The sequence below is a fragment of the Pleurodeles waltl genome, chromosome 7 (genome assembly GCF_031143425.1).
Source record: "Pleurodeles waltl isolate 20211129_DDA chromosome 7, aPleWal1.hap1.20221129, whole genome shotgun sequence".
In the NCBI taxonomy this organism is placed as follows: Eukaryota; Metazoa; Chordata; class Amphibia; order Caudata; family Salamandridae; genus Pleurodeles; species Pleurodeles waltl.
In genome coordinates this window covers 1,274,451,240-1,274,473,275 of record NC_090446.1, presented here as the reverse complement: position 1 = coordinate 1,274,473,275, position 22,036 = coordinate 1,274,451,240, and positions in this window count along the sequence as shown.

Below are 22,036 nucleotides of genomic sequence, written 5' to 3'. Positions count from 1 at the left end.
ATTTCCTTCCACCCAGCGTTTCCCCAAGTCTCCCGATAAAAATGATACCTCACTTGTGTGGGTAGGCCTAGCGCCCGCGACAGGAAACGCCCCAAAGCGCAACGTGGACACATCAAAAAATTTTTAAGAAAACAGAGGTGTTTTTTGCAAAGTGCCTACCTGTAGATTTTGGCCTCTAGCTCAGCCGGCACCTAGGGAAACCTACCAAACCTGTGCATTTCTGAAAACTAGAGACCTAGGGGAATCCAAGATGGGGTGACTTGTGTGGCTCGGACCAGGTTCTTTTACCCAGAATCGTTTGCAAACCTCAAAATTTGGCTAAAAAAACACATGTTCCTCACATTTCTGTGGCAGAAAGTTCTGGAATCTGAGAGGAGCCACAAATTTACTTCCACCCAGCGTTCCCCCAAGTCTCCCGATAAAAATGATACCTCACTGGTGTGAGTAGGCCTAGCGCCCGCGACAGGAAACGCCCCAAAGCGCAACGTGGACACATCCAATTTTTTTAAAGAAAACAGAGGTGTTTTTTGCAAAGTGCCTACCTGTAGATTTTGACCTCTAGCTCAGCCGGCACCTAGGGAAACCTACCAAACCCGTGCATTTCTGAAAACTAGAGACCTAGGGGAATCCAAGATGGGGTGACTTGTGTGGCTCGCAACAGGTTCTGTTACCCAGAATCCTTTGCAAACTTCAAAATTTGGCTAAAAAAACACATGTTCCTCACATTTCTGTGGCAGAAAGTTCTGGAATCTGAGAGGAGCCACAAATTTCCTTCCACCCAGCGTTCCCCCAAGTCTCCCGATAAAAATGATACCTCACTTGTGTGGGTAGGCCTAGCGCCCGTGACAGGAAACGCCCCAAAGCGCAACACGGACACATCCAAATTTTTGAAAGAAAACAGAGGTGTTTTTTGCAAAGTGCCTACCTGTAGATTTTGGCCTCTAGCTCAGCCGGCACCTAGGGAAACCTACCAAACCTGTGCATTTCTGAAAACTAGAGACCTAGGGGAATCCAAGATGGGGTGACTTGTGTGGCTCGGACCAGGTTCTGTTACCCAGAATCCTTTGCAAACCTCAAAATTTGGCTAAAAAAACACATGTTCCTCACATTTCTGTGGCAGAAAGTTCTGGAATCTGAGAGGAGCAACAAATTTCCTTCCACCCAGCGTTCCCCCAAGTCTCCCGATAAAAATGATACCGCACTTGTATGGGTAGGCCTAGCGCCCGTGACAGGAAATGCCCCAAAGCGCAACGTGGACACATCCAAATTTTTGAAAGAAAACAGAGGTTTTTTTTGCAAAGTGCCTACCTGTAGATTTTGGCCTCCAGCTCAGCCGGCACCTAGGGAAACCTACCAAACCTGTGCATTTCTGAAAACTAGAGACCTAGGGGAATCCAAGATGGGGTGACTTTTGTGGCTCGGACCAGGTTCTGTTACCCAGAATCCTTTGCAAACTTCAAAATTTGGCTAAAAAAACACATGTTCCTCACATTTCTGTGGCAGAAAGTTCTGGAATCTGAGAGGAGCCACAAATTTCCTTCCACCCAGCGTTTCCCCAAGTCTCCCGATAAAAATGATACCTCACTTGTGTGGGTAGGCGTAGCGCCCGCGACAGGAAACGCCCCAAAGCGCAACGTGGACACATCCAATTTTTTGAAAGAAAACAGAGGTGTTTTTTGCAAAGTGCCTACCTGTAGATTTTGACCTCTAGCTCAGCCGGCACCTAGGGAAACCTACCAAACCTGTGCATTTCTGAAAACTAGAGACCTATGGGAATCCAAGATGGGGTGACTTGTGTGGCTCGGACCAGGTTCTCTTACCCAGAATCGTTTGCAAACCTCAAAATTTGGCTAAAAAAACACATGTTCCTCACATTTCTGTGGCAGAAAGTTCTGGAATCTGAGAGGAGCCATAAATTTCCTTCCACCCAGCGTTCCCCCAAGTCTCCCGATAAAAATGATACCTCACTGGTGTGAGTAGGCCTAGCGCCCGCGACAGGAAACGCCCCAAAGCGCAACGTGGACACATCCAATTTTTTGAAAGAAAACAGAGGTGTTTTTTGCAAAGTGCCTACCTGTAGATTTTGACCTCTGGCTCAGCCGGCACCTAGGGAAACCTACCAAACCCGTGCATTTCTGAAAACTAGAGACCTAGGGGAATCCAAGATGGGGTGACTTGTGTGGCTCGGAACAGGTTCTGTTACCCAGAATCCTTTGCAAACTTCAAAATTTGGCTAAAAAAACACATGTTCCTCACATTTCTGTGGCAGAAAGTTCTGGAATCTGAGAGGAGCCACAAATTTCCTTCCACCCAGCGTTCCCCCAAGTCTCCCGATAAAAATGATACCTCACTTGTGTGGGTAGGCCTAGCGCCCGTGACAGGAAACGCCCCAAAGCGCAACACGGACACATCCAAATTTTTGAAAGAAAACAGAGGTGTTTTTTGCAAAGTGCCTACCTGTAGATTTTGGCCTCTAGCTCAGCCGGCACCTAGGGAAACCTACCAAACCTGTGCATTTCTGAAAACTAGAGACCTAGGGGAATCCAAGATGGGGTGACTTGTGTGGCTCGGACCAGGTTCTGTTACCCAGAATCCTTTGCAAACCTCAAAATTTGGCTAAAAAAACACATGTTCCTCACATTTCTGTGGCAGAAAGTTCTGGAATCTGAGAGGAGCAATAAATTTCCTTCCACCCAGCGTTCCCCCAAGTCTCCCGATAAAAATTATACCACACTTGTATGGGTAGGCCTAGCGCCCGTGACAGGAAATGCCCCAAAGCGCAACGTGGACACATCCAAATTTTTGAAAGAAAACAGGTTTTTTTTGCAAAGTGCCTACCTGTAGATTTTGGCCTCCAGCTCAGCCGGCACCTAGGGAAACCTACCAAACCTGTGCATTTCTGAAAACTAGAGACCTAGGGGAATCCAAGATGGGGTGACTTGTGTGGCTCGGACCAAGATCTGTTACCCAGAATCCTTTGCAAACTTCAAAATTTGGCTAAAAAAACACATGTTCCTCACATTTCTGTGGCAGAAAGTTCTGGAATCTGAGAGGAGCCACAAATTTCCTTCCACCCAGCGTTTCCCCAAGTCTCCCGATAAAAATGATTCCTCACTTGTGTGGGTAGGCCTAGCGCCCGCGACAGGAAACGCCCCAAAGCGCAACGTGGACACATCAAAAAAATTTTAAGACAACAGAGGTGTTTTTTGCAAAGTGCCTACCTGTAGATTTTGGCCTCTAGCTCAGCCGGCACCTAGGGAAACCTACCAAACCCGTGCATTTCTGAAAACTAGAGACCTAGGGGAATCCAAGATGGGGTGACTTGTGTGGCTCGGAACAGGTTCTGTTACCCAGAATCCTTTGCAAACTTCAAAATTTGGCTAAAAAAACACATGTTCCTCACATTTCTGTGGCAGAAAGTTCTGGAATCTGAGAGGAGCCACAAATTTCCTTCCACCCAGCGTTCCCCCAAGTCTCCCGATAAAAATGATACCTCACTTGTGTGGGTAGGCCTAGCGCCCGTGACAGGAAACGCCCCAAAGCGCAACACGGACACATCCAAATTTTTGAAAGAAAACAGAGGTGTTTTTTGCAAAGTGCCTACCTGTAGATTTTGGCCTCTAGCTCAGCCGGCACCTAGGGAAACCTACCAAACCTGTGCATTTCTGAAAACTAGAGACCTAGGGGAATCCAAGATGGGGTGACTTGTGTGGCTCGGACCAGGTTCTGTTACCCAGAATCCTTTGCAAACCTCAAAATTTGGCTAAAAAAACACATGTTCCTCACATTTCTGTGGCAGAAAGTTCTGGAATCTGAGAGGAGCAACAAATTTCCTTCCACCCAGCGTTCCCCCAAGTCTCCCGATAAAAATGATACCGCACTTGTATGGGTAGGCCTAGCGCCCGTGACAGGAAATGCCCCAAAGCGCAACGTGGACACATCCAAATTTTTTAAAGAAAACAGAGGTTTTTTTTGCAAAGTGCCTACCTGTAGATTTTGGCCTCCAGCTCAGCCGGCACCTAGGGAAACCTACCAAACCTGTGCATTTCTGAAAACTAGAGACCTAGGAGAATCCAAGATGGGGTGACTTGTGTGGCTCGGACCAGGTTCTGTTACCCAGAATCCTTTGCAAACTTCAAAATTTGGCTAAAAAAACACATGTTACTCACATTTCTGTGGCAGAAAGTTCTGGAATCTGAGAGGAGCCACAAATTTCCTTCCACCCAGCGTTTCCCCAAGTCTCCCGATAAAAATGATACCTCACTTGTGTGGGTAGGCCTAGCGCCCGCGACAGGAAACGCCCCAAAGCGCAACGTGGACACATCAAACTTTTTTTAAGAAAACAGAGGTGTTTTTTGCAAAGTGCCTACCTGTAGATTTTGACCTCTAGCTCAGCCGGCACCTAGGGAAACCTACCAAACCTGTGCATTTCTGAAAACTAGAGACCTAGGGGAATCCAAGATGGGGTGACTTGTGTGGCTCGGACCAGGTTCTTTTACCCAGAATCGTTTGCAAACCTCAAAATTTGGCTAAAAAAACACATGTTCCTCACATTTCTGTGGCAGAAAGTTCTGGAATCTGAGAGGAGCCACAAATTTCCTTCCACCCAGCGTTCCCCCAAGTCTCCCGATAAAAATGATACCTCACTGGTGTGAGTAGGCCTAGCGCCCGCGACAGGAAACGCCCCAAAGCGCAACGTGGACACATCCAATTTTTTGAAAGAAAACAGAGGTGTTTTTTGCAAAGTGCCTACCTGTAGATTTTGACCTCTAGCTCAGCCGGCACCTAGGGAAACCTACCAAACCCGTGCATTTCTGAAAACTAGAGACCTAGGGGAATCCAAGATGGGGTGACTTGTGTGGCTCGCAACAGGTTCTGTTACCCAGAATCCTTTGCAAACTTCAAAATTTGGCTAAAAAAACACATGTTCCTCACATTTCTGTGGCAGAAAGTTCTGGAATCTGAGAGGAGCCACAAATTTCCTTCCACCCAGCGTTCCCCCAAGTCTCCCGATAAAAATGATACCTCACTTGTGTGGGTAGGCCTAGCGCCCGTGACAGGAAACGCCCCAAAGCGCAACACGGACACATCCAAATTTTTGAAAGAAAACAGAGGTGTTTTTTGCAAAGTGCCTACCTGTAGATTTTGGCCTCTAGCTCAGCCGGCACCTAGGGAAAGCTACCAAACCTGTGCATTTCTGAAAACTAGAGACCTAGGGGAATCCAAGATGGGGTGACTTGTGTGGCTCGGACCAGGTTCTGTTACCCAGAATCCTTTGCAAACCTCAAAATTTGGCTAAAAAAACACATGTTCCTCACATTTCTGTGGCAGAAAGTTCTGGAATCTGAGAGGAGCAACAAATTTCCTTCCACCCAGCGTTCCCCCAAGTCTCCCGATAAAAATGATACCGCACTTGTATGGGTAGGCCTAGCGCCCGTGACAGGAAATGCCCCAAAGCGCAACGTGGACACATCCAAATTTTTGAAAGAAAACAGAGGTTTTTTTTGCAAAGTGCCTACCTGTAGATTTTGGCCTCCAGCTCAGCCGGCACCTAGGGAAACCTACCAAACCTGTGCATTTCTGAAAACTAGAGACCTAGGGGAATCCAAGATGGGGTGACTTGTGTGGCTCGGACCAGGTTCTGTTACCCAGAATCCTTTGCAAACTTCAAAATTTGGCTAAAAAAACACATGTTACTCACATTTCTGTGGCAGAAAGTTCTGGAATCTGAGAGGAGCCACAAATTTCCTTCCACCCAGCGTTTCCCCAAGTCTCCCGATAAAAATGATACCTCACTTGTGTGGGTAGGCCTAGCGCCCGCGACAGGAAACGCCCCAAAGCGCAACGTGGACACATCAAACTTTTTTTAAGAAAACAGAGGTGTTTTTTGCAAAGTGCCTACCTGTAGATTTTGACCTCTAGCTCAGCCGGCACCTAGGGAAACCTACCAATCCTGTGCATTTCTGAAAACTAGAGACCTAGGGGAATCCAAGATGGGGTGACTTGTGTGGCTCGGACCAGGTTCTCTTACCCAGAATCGTTTGCAAACCTCAAAATTTGGCTAAAAAAACACATGTTCCTCACATTTCTGTGGCAGAAAGTTCTGGAATCTGAGAGGAGCCACAAATTTCCTTCCACCCAGCGTTCCCCCAAGTCTCCCGATAAAAATGATACCTCACTGGTGTGAGTAGGCCTAGCGCCCGCGACAGCAAACGCCCCAAAGCGCAACGTGGACACATCCAATTTTTTGAAAGAAAACAGAGGTGTTTTTTGCAAAGTGCCTACCTGTAGATTTTGACCTCTAGCTCAGCCGGCACCTAGGGAAACCTACCAAACCTGTGCATTTCTGAAAACTAGAGACCTAGGGGAATCCAAGATGGGGTGACTTGTGTGGCTCGGACCAGGTTCTGTTACCTAGAATCCTTTGCAAACCTCAAAATTTGGCTTAAAAAACACACGTTCCTCAAATTTCTGTGGCAGAAAGTTCTGGAATCTGAGAGGAGCCACAAATTTCCTTCCACCCAGCGTTCCCCTAAGTCTCCTGATAAAAATTATACCTCACTTGTGTGGGTAGGCCTAGCGCCCGCGACAGGAAACGCCCCAAAGCGCAACGTGCACACATCCAATTTTTTTAAAGAAAACAGAGGTGTTTTTTGCAAAGTGCCTACCTGTAGATTTTGGCCTCTAGCTCAGCCGGCACCTAGGGAAACCTACCAAACCTTTGCATTTCTGAAAACTAGAGACCTAGGGGAATCCAAGATGGGGTGACTTGTGTGGCTCGGACCAGGTTCTGTTACCTAGAATCCTTTGCAAACCTCAAAATTTGGCTTAAAAAACACACGTTCCTCACATTTCTGTGGCAGAAAGTTCTGGAATCTGAGAGGAGCCACAAATTTCCTTCCACCCAGCGTTTCCCCAAGTCTCCCGATAAAAATGATACCTCACTTGTGTGGGTAGGCCTAGCGCCCGCGACAGGAAACGCCCCAAAGCGCAACGTGGACACATCAAAAAATTTTTAAGAAAACAGAGGTGTTTTTTGCAAAGTGCCTACCTGTAGATTTTGGCCTCTAGCTCAGCCGGCACCTAGGGAAACCTACCAAACCTGTGCATTTCTGAAAACTAGAGACCTAGGGGAATCCAAGATGGGGTGACTTGTGTGGCTCGGACCAGGTTCTTTTACCCAGAATCGTTTGCAAACCTCAAAATTTGGCTAAAAAAACACATGTTCCTCACATTTCTGTGGCAGAAAGTTCTGGAATCTGAGAGGAGCCACAAATTTCCTTCCACCCAGCGTTCCCCCAAGTCTCCCGATAAAAATGATACCTCACTGGTGTGAGTAGGCCTAGCGCCCGCGACAGGAAACGCCCCAAAGCGCAACGTGGACACATCCAATTTTTTGAAAGAAAACAGAGGTGTTTTTTGCAAAGTGCCTACCTGTAGATTTTGACCTCTAGCTCAGCCGGCACCTAGGGAAACCTACCAAACCCGTGCATTTCTGAAAACTAGAGACCTAGGGGAATCCAAGATGGGGTGACTTGTGTGGCTCGCAACAGGTTCTGTTACCCAGAATCCTTTGCAAACTTCAAAATTTGGCTAAAAAAACACATGTTCCTCACATTTCTGTGGCAGAAAGTTCTGGAATCTGAGAGGAGCCACAAATTTCCTTCCACCCAGCGTTCCCCCAAGTCTCCCGATAAAAATGATACCGCACTTGTATGGGTAGGCCTAGCGCCCGTGACAGGAAATGCCCCAAAGCGCAACGTGGACACATCCAAATTTTTGAAAGAAAACAGAGGTTTTTTTTGCAAAGTGCCTACCTGTAGATTTTGGCCTCCAGCTCAGCCGGCACCTAGGGAAACCTACCAAACCTGTGCATTTCTGAAAACTAGAGACCTAGGGGAATCCAAGATGGGGTGACTTGTGTGGCTCGGACCAGGTTCTGTTACCCAGAATCCTTTGCAAACTTCAAAATTTGGCTAAAAAAACACATGTTACTCACATTTCTGTGGCAGAAAGTTCTGGAATCTGAGAGGAGCCACAAATTTCCTTCCACCCAGCGTTTCCCCAAGTCTCCCGATAAAAATGATACCTCACTTGTGTGGGTAGGCCTAGCGCCCGCGACAGGAAACGCCCCAAAGCGCAACGTGGACACATCAAACTTTTTTTAAGAAAACAGAGGTGTTTTTTGCAAAGTGCCTACCTGTAGATTTTGACCTCTAGCTCAGCCGGCACCTAGGGAAACCTACCAATCCTGTGCATTTCTGAAAACTAGAGACCTAGGGGAATCCAAGATGGGGTGACTTGTGTGGCTCGGACCAGGTTCTCTTACCCAGAATCGTTTGCAAACCTCAAAATTTGGCTAAAAAAACACATGTTCCTCACATTTCTGTGGCAGAAAGTTCTGGAATCTGAGAGGAGCCACAAATTTCCTTCCACCCAGCGTTCCCCCAAGTCTCCCGATAAAAATGATACCTCACTGGTGTGAGTAGGCCTAGCGCCCGCGACAGCAAACGCCCCAAAGCGCAACGTGGACACATCCAATTTTTTGAAAGAAAACAGAGGTGTTTTTTGCAAAGTGCCTACCTGTAGATTTTGACCTCTAGCTCAGCCGGCACCTAGGGAAACCTACCAAACCTGTGCATTTCTGAAAACTAGAGACCTAGGGGAATCCAAGATGGGGTGACTTGTGTGGCTCGGACCAGGTTCTGTTACCTAGAATCCTTTGCAAACCTCAAAATTTGGCTTAAAAAACACACGTTCCTCAAATTTCTGTGGCAGAAAGTTCTGGAATCTGAGAGGAGCCACAAATTTCCTTCCACCCAGCGTTCCCCTAAGTCTCCTGATAAAAATTATACCTCACTTGTGTGGGTAGGCCTAGCGCCCGCGACAGGAAACGCCCCAAAGCGCAACGTGCACACATCCAATTTTTTTAAAGAAAACAGAGGTGTTTTTTGCAAAGTGCCTACCTGTAGATTTTGGCCTCTAGCTCAGCCGGCACCTAGGGAAACCTACCAAACCTTTGCATTTCTGAAAACTAGAGACCTAGGGGAATCCAAGATGGGGTGACTTGTGTGGCTCGGACCAGGTTCTGTTACCTAGAATCCTTTGCAAACCTCAAAATTTGGCTTAAAAAACACACGTTCCTCACATTTCTGTGGCAGAAAGTTCTGGAATCTGAGAGGAGCCACAAATTTCCTTCCACCCAGCGTTTCCCCAAGTCTCCCGATAAAAATGATACCTCACTTGTGTGGGTAGGCCTAGCGCCCGCGACAGGAAACGCCCCAAAGCGCAACGTGGACACATCAAAAAATTTTTAAGAAAACAGAGGTGTTTTTTGCAAAGTGCCTACCTGTAGATTTTGGCCTCTAGCTCAGCCGGCACCTAGGGAAACCTACCAAACCTGTGCATTTCTGAAAACTAGAGACCTAGGGGAATCCAAGATGGGGTGACTTGTGTGGCTCGGACCAGGTTCTTTTACCCAGAATCGTTTGCAAACCTCAAAATTTGGCTAAAAAAACACATGTTCCTCACATTTCTGTGGCAGAAAGTTCTGGAATCTGAGAGGAGCCACAAATTTCCTTCCACCCAGCGTTCCCCCAAGTCTCCCGATAAAAATGATACCTCACTGGTGTGAGTAGGCCTAGCGCCCGCGACAGGAAACGCCCCAAAGCGCAACGTGGACACATCCAATTTTTTGAAAGAAAACAGAGGTGTTTTTTGCAAAGTGCCTACCTGTAGATTTTGACCTCTAGCTCAGCCGGCACCTAGGGAAACCTACCAAACCCGTGCATTTCTGAAAACTAGAGACCTAGGGGAATCCAAGATGGGGTGACTTGTGTGGCTCGCAACAGGTTCTGTTACCCAGAATCCTTTGCAAACTTCAAAATTTGGCTAAAAAAACACATGTTCCTCACATTTCTGTGGCAGAAAGTTCTGGAATCTGAGAGGAGCCACAAATTTCCTTCCACCCAGCGTTCCCCCAAGTCTCCCGATAAAAATGATACCTCACTTGTGTGGGTAGGCCTAGCGCCCGTGACAGGAAACGCCCCAAAGCGCAACACGGACACATCCAAATTTTTGAAAGAAAACAGAGGTGTTTTTTGCAAAGTGCCTACCTGTAGATTTTGGCCTCTAGCTCAGCCGGCACCTAGGGAAACCTACCAAACCTGTGCATTTCTGAAAACTAGAGACCTAGGGGAATCCAAGATGGGGTGACTTGTGTGGCTCGGACCAGGTTCTGTTACCCAGAATCCTTTGCAAACCTCAAAATTTGGCTAAAAAAACACATGTTCCTCACATTTCTGTGGCAGAAAGTTCTGGAATCTGAGAGGAGCAACAAATTTCCTTCCACCCAGCGTTCCCCCAAGTCTCCCGATAAAAATGATACCGCACTTGTATGGGTAGGCCTAGCGCCCGTGACAGGAAATGCCCCAAAGCGCAACGTGGACACATCCAAATTTTTGAAAGAAAACAGAGGTTTTTTTTGCAAAGTGCCTACCTGTAGATTTTGGCCTCCAGCTCAGCCGGCACCTAGGGAAACCTACCAAACCTGTGCATTTCTGAAAACTAGAGACCTAGGGGAATCCAAGATGGGGTGACTTTTGTGGCTCGGACCAGGTTCTGTTACCCAGAATCCTTTGCAAACTTCAAAATTTGGCTAAAAAAACACATGTTCCTCACATTTCTGTGGCAGAAAGTTCTGGAATCTGAGAGGAGCCACAAATTTCCTTCCACCCAGCGTTTCCCCAAGTCTCCCGATAAAAATGATACCTCACTTGTGTGGGTAGGCGTAGCGCCCGCGACAGGAAACGCCCCAAAGCGCAACGTGGACACATCCAATTTTTTGAAAGAAAACAGAGGTGTTTTTTGCAAAGTGCCTACCTGTAGATTTTGACCTCTAGCTCAGCCGGCACCTAGGGAAACCTACCAAACCTGTGCATTTCTGAAAACTAGAGACCTATGGGAATCCAAGATGGGGTGACTTGTGTGGCTCGGACCAGGTTCTCTTACCCAGAATCGTTTGCAAACCTCAAAATTTGGCTAAAAAAACACATGTTCCTCACATTTCTGTGGCAGAAAGTTCTGGAATCTGAGAGGAGCCATAAATTTCCTTCCACCCAGCGTTCCCCCAAGTCTCCCGATAAAAATGATACCTCACTGGTGTGAGTAGGCCTAGCGCCCGCGACAGGAAACGCCCCAAAGCGCAACGTGGACACATCCAATTTTTTGAAAGAAAACAGAGGTGTTTTTTGCAAAGTGCCTACCTGTAGATTTTGACCTCTGGCTCAGCCGGCACCTAGGGAAACCTACCAAACCCGTGCATTTCTGAAAACTAGAGACCTAGGGGAATCCAAGATGGGGTGACTTGTGTGGCTCGGAACAGGTTCTGTTACCCAGAATCCTTTGCAAACTTCAAAATTTGGCTAAAAAAACACATGTTCCTCACATTTCTGTGGCAGAAAGTTCTGGAATCTGAGAGGAGCCACAAATTTCCTTCCACCCAGCGTTCCCCCAAGTCTCCCGATAAAAATGATACCTCACTTGTGTGGGTAGGCCTAGCGCCCGTGACAGGAAACGCCCCAAAGCGCAACACGGACACATCCAAATTTTTGAAAGAAAACAGAGGTGTTTTTTGCAAAGTGCCTACCTGTAGATTTTGGCCTCTAGCTCAGCCGGCACCTAGGGAAACCTACCAAACCTGTGCATTTCTGAAAACTAGAGACCTAGGGGAATCCAAGATGGGGTGACTTGTGTGGCTCGGACCAGGTTCTGTTACCCAGAATCCTTTGCAAACCTCAAAATTTGGCTAAAAAAACACATGTTCCTCACATTTCTGTGGCAGAAAGTTCTGGAATCTGAGAGGAGCAATAAATTTCCTTCCACCCAGCGTTCCCCCAAGTCTCCCGATAAAAATTATACCACACTTGTATGGGTAGGCCTAGCGCCCGTGACAGGAAATGCCCCAAAGCGCAACGTGGACACATCCAAATTTTTGAAAGAAAACAGGTTTTTTTTGCAAAGTGCCTACCTGTAGATTTTGGCCTCCAGCTCAGCCGGCACCTAGGGAAACCTACCAAACCTGTGCATTTCTGAAAACTAGAGACCTAGGGGAATCCAAGATGGGGTGACTTGTGTGGCTCGGACCAAGATCTGTTACCCAGAATCCTTTGCAAACTTCAAAATTTGGCTAAAAAAACACATGTTCCTCACATTTCTGTGGCAGAAAGTTCTGGAATCTGAGAGGAGCCACAAATTTCCTTCCACCCAGCGTTTCCCCAAGTCTCCCGATAAAAATGATTCCTCACTTGTGTGGGTAGGCCTAGCGCCCGCGACAGGAAACGCCCCAAAGCGCAACGTGGACACATCAAAAAAATTTTAAGACAACAGAGGTGTTTTTTGCAAAGTGCCTACCTGTAGATTTTGGCCTCTAGCTCAGCCGGCACCTAGGGAAACCTACCAAACCCGTGCATTTCTGAAAACTAGAGACCTAGGGGAATCCAAGATGGGGTGACTTGTGTGGCTCGGAACAGGTTCTGTTACCCAGAATCCTTTGCAAACTTCAAAATTTGGCTAAAAAAACACATGTTCCTCACATTTCTGTGGCAGAAAGTTCTGGAATCTGAGAGGAGCCACAAATTTCCTTCCACCCAGCGTTCCCCCAAGTCTCCCGATAAAAATGATACCTCACTTGTGTGGGTAGGCCTAGCGCCCGTGACAGGAAACGCCCCAAAGCGCAACACGGACACATCCAAATTTTTGAAAGAAAACAGAGGTGTTTTTTGCAAAGTGCCTACCTGTAGATTTTGGCCTCTAGCTCAGCCGGCACCTAGGGAAACCTACCAAACCTGTGCATTTCTGAAAACTAGAGACCTAGGGGAATCCAAGATGGGGTGACTTGTGTGGCTCGGACCAGGTTCTGTTACCCAGAATCCTTTGCAAACCTCAAAATTTGGCTAAAAAAACACATGTTCCTCACATTTCTGTGGCAGAAAGTTCTGGAATCTGAGAGGAGCAACAAATTTCCTTCCACCCAGCGTTCCCCCAAGTCTCCCGATAAAAATGATACCGCACTTGTATGGGTAGGCCTAGCGCCCGTGACAGGAAATGCCCCAAAGCGCAACGTGGACACATCCAAATTTTTTAAAGAAAACAGAGGTTTTTTTTGCAAAGTGCCTACCTGTAGATTTTGGCCTCCAGCTCAGCCGGCACCTAGGGAAACCTACCAAACCTGTGCATTTCTGAAAACTAGAGACCTAGGAGAATCCAAGATGGGGTGACTTGTGTGGCTCGGACCAGGTTCTGTTACCCAGAATCCTTTGCAAACTTCAAAATTTGGCTAAAAAAACACATGTTACTCACATTTCTGTGGCAGAAAGTTCTGGAATCTGAGAGGAGCCACAAATTTCCTTCCACCCAGCGTTTCCCCAAGTCTCCCGATAAAAATGATACCTCACTTGTGTGGGTAGGCCTAGCGCCCGCGACAGGAAACGCCCCAAAGCGCAACGTGGACACATCAAACTTTTTTTAAGAAAACAGAGGTGTTTTTTGCAAAGTGCCTACCTGTAGATTTTGACCTCTAGCTCAGCCGGCACCTAGGGAAACCTACCAAACCTGTGCATTTCTGAAAACTAGAGACCTAGGGGAATCCAAGATGGGGTGACTTGTGTGGCTCGGACCAGGTTCTCTTACCCAGAATCGTTTGCAAACCTCAAAATTTGGCTAAAAAAACACATGTTCCTCACATTTCTGTGGCAGAAAGTTCTGGAATCTGATAGGAGCCACAAATTTCCTTCCACCCAGCGTTCCCCCAAGTCTCCCGATAAAAATGATACCTCACTGGTGTGAGTAGGCCTAGCGCCCGCGACAGGAAACGCCCCAAAGCGCAACGTGGACACATCCAATTTTTTGAAAGAAAACAGAGGTGTTTTTTGCAAAGTGCCTACCTGTAGATTTTGACCTCTAGCTCAGCCGGCACCTAGGGAAACCTACCAAACCTGTGCATTTCTGAAAACTAGAGACCTAGGGGAATCCAAGATGGGGTGACTTGTGTGGCTCGGACCAGGTTCTGTTACCTAGAATCCTTTGCAAACCTCAAAATTTGGCTTAAAAAACACACGTTCCTCAAATTTCTGTGGCAGAAAGTTCTGGAATCTGAGAGGAGCCACAAACTTCCTTCCACCCAGCGTTCCCCTAAGTCTCCCGATAAAAATGATACCTCACTTGTGTGGGTAGGCCTAGCGCCCGCGACAGGAAACGCCCCAAAGCGCAACGTGCACACATCCAATTTTTTGAAAGAAAACAGAGGTGTTTTTTGCAAAGTGCCTACCTGTAGATTTTGGCCTCTAGCTCAGCCGGCACCTAGGGAAACTTACCAAACCTTTGCATTTCTGAAAACTAGAGACCTAGGGGAACCCAAGATGGGGTGACTTGTGTGGCTCGGACCAGGTTCTGTTACCTAGAATCCTTTGCAAACCTCAAAATTTGGCTTAAAAAACACACGTTCCTCACATTTCTGTGGCTGAAAGTTCTGGAATCTGAGAGGAGCCACAAATTTCCTTCCACCCAGCGTTTCCCCAAGTCTCCCGATAAAAATGATACCTCACTTGTGTGGGTAGGCCTAGCGCCCGCGACAGGAAACGCCCCAAAGCGCAACGTGGACACATCAAAATTTTTTTAAGAAAACAGAGGTGTTTTTTGCAAAGTGCCTACCTGTAGATTTTGGCCTCTAGCTCAGCCGGCACCTAGGGAAACCTACCAAACCTGTGCATTTCTGAAAACTAGAGACCTAGGGGAATCCAAGATGGGGTGACTTGTGTGGCTCGGACCAGGTTCTTTTACCCAGAATCGTTTGCAAACCTCAAAATTTGGCTAAAAAAACACATGTTCCTCACATTTCTGTGGCAGAAAGTTCTGGAATCTGAGAGGAGCCACAAATTTCCTTCCACTCAGCGTTCCCCCAAGTCTCCCGATAAAAATGATACCTCACTGGTGTGAGTAGGCCTAGCGCCCGCGACAGGAAACGCCCCAAAGCGCAACGTGGACACATCCAATTTTTTGAAAGAAAACAGAGGTGTTTTTTGCAAAGTGCCTACCTGTAGATTTTGACCTCTAGCTCAGCCGGCACCTAGGGAAACCTACCAAACCCGTGCATTTCTGAAAACTAGAGACCTAGGGGAATCCAAGATGGGGTGACTTGTGTGGCTCGCAACAGGTTCTGTTACCCAGAATCCTTTGCAAACTTCAAAATTTGGCTAAAAAAACACATGTTCCTCACATTTCTGTGGCAGAAAGTTCTGGAATCTGAGAGGAGCCACAAATTTCCTTCCACCCAGCGTTCCCCCAAGTCTCCCGATAAAAATGATACCTCACTTGTGTGGGTAGGCCTAGCGCCCGTGACAGGAAACGCCCCAAAGCGCAACACGGACACATCCAAATTTTTGAAAGAAAACAGAGGTGTTTTTTGCAAAGTGCCTACCTGTAGATTTTGGCCTCTAGCTCAGCCGGCACCTAGGGAAACCTACCAAACCTGTGCATTTCTGAAAACTAGAGACCTAGGGGAATCCAAGATGGGGTGACTTGTGTGGCTCGGACCAGGTTCTGTTACCCAGAATCCTTTGCAAACCTCAAAATTTGGCTAAAAAAACACATGTTCCTCACATTTCTGTGGCAGAAAGTTCTGGAATCTGAGAGGAGCAACAAATTTCCTTCCACCCAGCGTTCCCCCAAGTCTCCCGATAAAAATGATACCGCACTTGTATGGGTAGGCCTAGCGCCCGTGACAGGAAATGCCCCAAAGCGCAACGTGGACACATCCAAATTTTTGAAAGAAAACAGAGGTTTTTTTTGCAAAGTGCCTACCTGTAGATTTTGGCCTCCAGCTCAGCCGGCACCTAGGGAAACCTACCAAACCTGTGCATTTCTGAAAACTAGAGACCTAGGGGAATCCAAGAGGGGTGACTTTTGTGGCTCGGACCAGGTTCTGTTACCCAGAATCCTTTGCAAACTTCAAAATTTGGCTAAAAAAACACATGTTCCTCACATTTCTGTGGCAGAAAGTTCTGGAATCTGAGAGGAGCCACAAATTTCCTTCCACCCAGCGTTTCCCCAAGTCTCCCGATAAAAATGATACCTCACTTGTGTGGGTAGGCCTAGCGCCCGCGACAGGAAACGCCCCAAAGCGCAACGTGGACACATCCAATTTTTTGAAAGAAAACAGAGGTTTTTTTTGCAAAGTGCCTACCTGTAGATTTTGACCTCTAGCTCAGCCGGCACCTAGGGAAACCTACCAAACCTGTGCATTTCTGAAAACTAGAGACCTAGGGGAATCCAAGATGGGGTGACTTGTGTGGCTCGGACCAGGTTCTCTTACCCAGAATCGTTTGCAAACCTCAAAATTTGGCTAAAAAAACACATGTTCCTCACATTTCTGTGGCAGAAAGTTCTGGAATCTGAGAGGAGCCATAAATTTCCTTCCACCCAGCGTTCCCCCAAGTCTCCCGATAAAAATGATACCTCACTGGTGTGAGTAGGCCTAGCGCCCGCGACAGGAAACGCCCCAAAGCGCAACGTGGACACATCCAATTTTTTGAAAGAAAACAGAGGTGTTTTTTGCAAAGTGCCTACCTGTAGATTTTGACCTCTAGCTCAGCCGGCACCTAGGGAAACCTACCAAACCCGTGCATTTCTGAAAACTAGAGACCTAGGGGAATCCAAGATGGGGTGACTTGTGTGGCTCGGAACAGGTTCTGTTACCCAGAATCCTTTGCAAACTTCAAAATTTGGCTAAAAAAACACATGTTCCTCACATTTCTGTGGCAGAAAGTTCTGGAATCTGAGAGGAGCCACAAATTTCCTTCCACCCAGCGTTCCCCCAAGTCTCCCGATAAAAATGATACCTCACTTGTGTGGGTAGGCCTAGCGCCCGTGACAGGAAACGCCCCAAAGCGCAACACGGACACATCCAAATTTTTGAAAGAAAACAGAGGTGTTTTTTGCAAAGTGCCTACCTGTAGATTTTGGCCTCTAGCTCAGCCGGCACCTAGGGAAACCTACCAAACCTGTGCATTTCTGAAAACTAGAGACCTAGGGGAATCCAAGATGGGGTGACTTGTGTGGCTCGGACCAGGTTCTGTTACCCAGAATCCTTTGCAAACCTCAAAATTTGGCTAAAAAACACATGTTCCTCACATTTCTGTGGCAGAAAGTTCTGGAATCTGAGAGGAGCAATAAATTTCCTTCCACCCAGCGTTCCCCCAAGTCTCCCGATAAAAATTATACCACACTTGTATGGGTAGGCCTAGCGCCCGTGACAGGAAATGCCCCAAAGCGCAACGTGGACACATCCAAATTTTTGAAAGAAAACAGGTTTTTTTTGCAAAGTGCCTACCTGTAGATTTTGGCCTCCAGCTCAGCCGGCACCTAGGGAAACCTACCAAACCTGTGCATTTCTGAAAACTAGAGACCTAGGGGAATCCAAGATGGGGTGACTTGTGTGGCTCGGACCAAGATCTGTTACCCAGAATCCTTTGCAAACTTCAAAATTTGGCTAAAAAAACACATGTTCCTCACATTTCTGTGGCAGAAAGTTCTGGAATCTGAGAGGAGCCACAAATTTCCTTCCACCCAGCGTTCCCCTAAGTCTCCCGATAAAAATTATACCTCACTTGTGTGGGTAGGCCTAGCGCCCGCGACAGGAAACGCCCCAAAGCGCAACGTGCACACATCCAATTTTTTGAAAGAAAACAGAGGTGTTTTTTGCAAAGTGCCTACCTGTAGATTTTGGCCTCTAGCTCAGCCGGCACCTAGGGAAACCTACCAAACCTTTGCATTTCTGAAAACTAGAGACCTAGGGGAATCCAAGATGGGGTGACTTGTGTGGCTCGGACCAGGTTCTGTTACCTAGAATCCTTTGCAAACCTCAAAATTTGGCTTAAAAAACACACGTTCCTCACATTTCTGTGGCAGAAAGTTCTGGAATCTGAGAGGAGCCACAAATTTCCTTCCACCCAGCGTTTCCCCAAGTCTCCCGATAAAAATGATACCTCACTTGTGTGGGTAGGCCTAGCGCCCGCGACAGGAAACGCCCCAAAGCGCAACGTGGACACATCAAAAAAATTTTAAGAAAACAGAGGTGTTTTTTGCAAAGTGCCTACCTGTAGATTTTGGCCTCTAGCTCAGCCGGCACCTAGGGAAACCTACCAAACCTGTGCATTTCTGAAAACTAGAGACCTAGGGGAATCCAAGATGGGGTGACTTGTGTGGCTCGGACCAGGTTCTTTTACCCAGAATCGTTTGCAAACCTCAAAATTTGGCTAAAAAAACACATGTTCCTCACATTTCTGTGGCAGAAAGTTCTGGAATCTGAGAGGAGCCACAAATTTCCTTCCACCCAGCGTTCCCCCAAGTCTCCCGATAAAAATGATACCTCACTTGTGTGGGTAGGCCTAGCGCCCGTGACAGGAAACGCCCCAAAGCGCAACACGGACACATCCAAATTTTTGAAAGAAAACAGAGGTGTTTTTTGCAAAGTGCCTACCTGTAGATTTTGGCCTCTAGCTCAGCCGGCACCTAGGGAAACCTACCAAACCTGTGCATTTCTGAAAACTAGAGACCTAGGGGAATCCAAGATGGGGTGACTTGTGTGGCTCGGACCAGGTTCTGTTACCCAGAATCCTTTGCAAACCTCAAAATTTGGCTAAAAAAACACATGTTCCTCACATTTCTGTGGCAGAAAGTTCTGGAATCTGAGAGGAGCAACAAATTTCCTTCCACCCAGCGTTCCCCCAAGTCTCCCGATAAAAATGATACCGCACTTGTATGGGTAGGCCTAGCGCCCGTGACAGGAAATGCCCCAAAGCGCAACGTGGACACATCCAAATTTTTGAAAGAAAACAGAGGTTTTTTTTGCAAAGTGCCTACCTGTAGATTTTGGCCTCCAGCTCAGCCGGCACCTAGGGAAACCTACCAAACCTGTGCATTTCTGAAAACTAGAGACCTAGGGGAATCCAAGATGGGGTGACTTTTGTGGCTCGGACCAGGTTCTGTTACCCAGAATCCTTTGCAAACTTCAAAATTTGGCTAAAAAAACACATGTTCCTCACATTTCTGTGGCAGAAAGTTCTGGAATCTGAGAGGAGCCACAAATTTCCTTCCACCCAGCGTTTCCCCAAGTCTCCCGATAAAAATGATACCTCACTTGTGTGGGTAGGCGTAGCGCCCGCGACAGGAAACGCCCCAAAGCGCAACGTGGACACATCCAATTTTTTGAAAGAAAACAGAGGTGTTTTTTGCAAAGTGCCTACCTGTAGATTTTGACCTCTAGCTCAGCCGGCACCTAGGGAAACCTACCAAACCTGTGCATTTCTGAAAACTAGAGACCTAGGGGAATCCAAGATGGGGTGACTTGTGTGGCTCGGACCAGGTTCTCTTACCCAGAATCGTTTGCAAACCTCAAAATTTGGCTAAAAAAACACATGTTCCTCACATTTCTGTGGCAGAAAGTTCTGGAATCTGAGAGGAGCCATAAATTTCCTTCCAACCAGCGTTCCCCCAAGTCTCCCGATAAAAATGATACCTCACTGGTGTGAGTAGGCCTAGCGCCCGCGACAGGAAACGCCCCAAAGCGCAACGTGGACACATCCAATTTTTTGAAAGAAAACAGAGGTGTTTTTTGCAAAGTGCCTACCTGTAGATTTTGACCTCTGGCTCAGCCGGCACCTAGGGAAACCTACCAAACCCGTGCATTTCTGAAAACTAGAGACCTAGGGGAATCCAAGATGGGGTGACTTGTGTGGCTCGGAACAGGTTCTGTTACCCAGAATCCTTTGCAAACTTCAAAATTTGGCTAAAAAAACACATGTTCCTCACATTTCTGTGGCAGAAAGTTCTGGAATCTGAGAGGAGCCACAAATTTCCTTCCACCCAGCGTTCCCCCAAGTCTCCCGATAAAAATGATACCTCACTTGTGTGGGTAGGCCTAGCGCCCGTGACAGGAAACGCCCCAAAGCGCAACACGGACACATCCAAATTTTTGAAAGAAAACAGAGGTGTTTTTTGCAAAGTGCCTACCTGTAGATTTTGGCCTCTAGCTCAGCCGGCACCTAGGGAAACCTACCAAACCTGTGCATTTCTGAAAACTAGAGACCTAGGGGAATCCAAGATGGGGTGACTTGTGTGGCTCGGACCAGGTTCTGTTACCCAGAATCCTTTGCAAACCTCAAAATTTGGCTAAAAAAACACATGTTCCTCACATTTCTGTGGCAGAAAGTTCTGGAATCTGAGAGGAGCAATAAATTTCCTTCCACCCAGCGTTCCCCCAAGTCTCCCGATAAAAATTATACCACACTTGTATGGGTAGGCCTAGCGCCCGTGACAGGAAATGCCCCAAAGCGCAACGTGGACACATCCAAATTTTTGAAAGAAAACAGGTTTTTTTTGCAAAGTGCCTACCTGTAGATTTTGGCCTCCAGCTCAGCCGGCACCTAGGGAAACCTACCAAACCTGTGCATTTCTGAAAACTAGAGACCTAGGGGAATCCAAGATGGGGTGACTTGTGTGGCTCGGACCAAGATCTGTTACCCAGAATCCTTTGCAAACTTCAAAATTTGGCTAAAAAAACACATGTTCCTCACATTTCTGTGGCAGAAAGTTCTGGAATCTGAGAGGAGCCACAAATTTCCTTCCACCCAGCGTTTCCCCAAGTCTCCCGATAAAAATGATACCTCACTTGTGTGGGTAGGCCTAGCGCCCGCGACAGGAAACGCCCCAAAGCGCAACGTGGACACATCAAAATTTTTTTAAGACAACAGAGGTGTTTTTTGCAAAGTGCCTACCTGTAGATTTTGGCCTCTAGCTCAGCCGGCACCTAGGGAAACCTACCAAACCCGTGCATTTCTGAAAACTAGAGACCTAGGGGAATCCAAGATGGGGTGACTTGTGTGGCTCGGAACAGGTTCTGTTACCCAGAATCCTTTGCAAACTTCAAAATTTGGCTAAAAAAACACATGTTCCTCACATTTCTGTGGCAGAAAGTTCTGGAATCTGAGAGGAGCCACAAATTTCCTTCCACCCAGCGTTCCCCCAAGTCTCCCGATAAAAATGATACCTCACTTGTGTGGGTAGGCCTAGCGCCCGTGACAGGAAACGCCCCAAAGCGCAACACGGACACATCCAAATTTTTGAAAGAAAACAGAGGTGTTTTTTGCAAAGTGCCTACCTGTAGATTTTGGCCTCTAGCTCAGCCGGCACCTAGGGAAACCTACCAAACCTGTGCATTTCTGAAAACTAGAGACCTAGGGGAATCCAAGATGGGGTGACTTGTGTGGCTCGGACCAGGTTCTGTTACCCAGAATCCTTTGCAAACCTCAAAATTTGGCTAAAAAAACACATGTTCCTCACATTTCTGTGGCAGAAAGTTCTGGAATCTGAGAGGAGCAACAAATTTCCTTCCACCCAGCGTTCCCCCAAGTCTCCCGATAAAAATGATACCGCACTTGTATGGGTAGGCCTAGCGCCCGTGACAGGAAATGCCCCAAAGCGCAACGTGGACACATCCAAATTTTTGAAAGAAAACAGAGGTTTTTTTTGCAAAGTGCCTACCTGTAGATTTTGGCCTCCAGCTCAGCCGGCACCTAGGGAAACCTACCAAACCTGTGCATTTCTGAAAACTAGAGACCTAGGAGAATCCAAGATGGGGTGACTTGTGTGGCTCGGACTAGGTTCTGTTACCCAGAATCCTTTGCAAACCTCAAAATTTGGCTAAAAAAACACATGTTACTCACATTTCTGTGGCAGAAAGTTCTGGAATCTGAGAGGAGCCACAAATTTCCTTCCACCCAGCGTTTCCCCAAGTCTCCCGATAAAAATGATACCTCACTTGTGTGGGTAGGCCTAGCGCCCGCGACAGGAAACGCCCCAAAGCGCAACGTGGACACATCAAACTTTTTTTAAGAAAACAGAGGTGTTTTTTGCAAAGTGCCTACCTGTAGATTTTGACCTCTAGCTCAGCCGGCACCTAGGGAAACCTACCAAACCTGTG